This window comes from Ipomoea triloba, chromosome 6 (genome assembly GCF_003576645.1).
Source record: "Ipomoea triloba cultivar NCNSP0323 chromosome 6, ASM357664v1".
Lineage (NCBI taxonomy): Eukaryota > Viridiplantae > Streptophyta > Magnoliopsida > Solanales > Convolvulaceae > Ipomoea > Ipomoea triloba.
Genome location: NC_044921.1, coordinates 13,472,392 through 13,474,394, shown reverse-complemented (window position 1 = coordinate 13,474,394; position 2,003 = coordinate 13,472,392).

The following is a 2,003-nucleotide window of genomic DNA, read 5'->3' as shown; positions in this document are numbered from 1 at the left end:
GGGGGGGGGGGGGGGGGGGGAGGTTGTGGTTTGTTTAGGACATCACTCCAAACATGAAGACTTCTTTGGTCCAGTGGTTTCCTTTTCAAGTCAGTGGTCACAGGTTCAATCCCTGGTATTTGGGTTTTCTTAGCTTTTGTATTTTCTTGAGCATTTATTATTATATTTCCTATTTTATATGTATTTGTTCATTGGTCTTGGGCAGGTCACGAGCTTCTTGTATTTTGTTGGGTCTCACATTCCAATTAATAACATTATTATTTTCCTATCCCACTCAATATTGTTATAGTCGGTTTATGGTGGACCCGGTCTCGATAAAACATACACACACACACAACGTTAAGGTGCATTTGGTTTAAAGATTGAAATTGTGAGGGTGATTGGAATTAAATACTGAATTATGTCCATATTTTTTATGCTTGTCAAATTATACATTATATTAAAAATGTTGTACTTTAATCTTTTTGGACCAAATTTTCGTTACGCTATTAAGTATTCCTTTAGTTAAGTATAAAAGTATTAATTACTAAAGCAATTACCTAATTATATTTAACTTGAATATATTACTAACCAAAATAATTATCTAATTAATAAATACTATATTAAATCAAATATATTTTATTATAAAGTATCGTTTGTATATTTATCAATTATACGGAGTAATATATAATAATTAATCAACACAAATAAACTTGAACAAAATTATCAAGTTTATCACAAATAAATAAATCATATACAATATTTTACTTGAAAATCGCTCCATATATATATATATATATATATATGTATATATATATATATGTATGTGTATATATATATGTATATGTGTGTATACATATGTATATGTGTGTATACATATATATATATACATATATATGTATATACATATATATATATATACATATATATAGGAATGTATTCCCATGAGGACCTATAGATTATAGTGGATTATGAAGACTAATCATGTGCGTTAGATTAAGAAATTGGATGGTGTAGATTATTTCCATTTGTGTGATTATATTTAAGTTATACGCTATTCAGTTTTAAATTTTTAGGGGAGAGGGGTATTTTTGTCATTGTAGTGGATGGGGTTTTATTTTTGGTAGCCTGAATTAGTGTGACTATTGATTTCCTTTTCAATATTAAATTCAGTTTTGTTTATACGCTCCTTTTCAGTATTGGAACCAACCGCAGATCTTTTGTGTATTGGTATTGGAGAAGGCGACGATTGGTTGTTCTTTGCGTAGGGGAGGGTTCAGGTTTCACGCCGGTGGTCGTTCGTTTGTTGACGGTCAGTGCAATCCGTTTCTTGGCATGTACATGGTGGAGGGGAGGGAGCGTTTGTTATACGCCGGTGGTCTTGTGTTGGCAGACGGACAGTGCAGCGATGGTGGACGTCGGTGGAGGCGGTCGGCGACCTCAGCGTCCTGGTCAGGCTAGGAAGACGGCAAGTCGAGGTAGGGTTTTGCGGTTTGGTTTCTGTTTTTTTTTTTTTTCCGTTGCGTCTGGTGTTGGTTGTGTTTCGGTCTGCATGGCTTGCATTTGGGGGGAGGGGGTCGCCGGCTTGTGGTAGTGTTGTTGACTGTTGTTTTCCGGTAAGCTGCAGGGGTGGGGGGTGGGGGGTTCGGGTGGCTGCTAGGTTTTAGGGTTCGACTATTTTTTCCCTTCTTATTGGTGGTGTGTTGTTGTTTGTTCATTTAAACCATTTTTTGTGAAGATTAGCTTACTGTTTTTTTTTTTTTTTTGTTTTTTTTTATGGTATTTGATGCATGTATTTGATGTGTGGTTCTTAAATTTCTTCTAATTTATTTTTGTGTTCTTATTCAGTCATTTATGTGTGCGTAAGGGCCTGTGCTTTGGTAGGGATGCATGTTTTTGTTTTAGGCTATTTTCTGTATCTTCTTAAAATTTTATAATTCTTTTTTTTTTTTACCTCATTCTAGTTTAGTTTTGCAAACATATAGGGTGGTTTCGTGTTTCAAATTTTTGGGTGCCAATTGGCA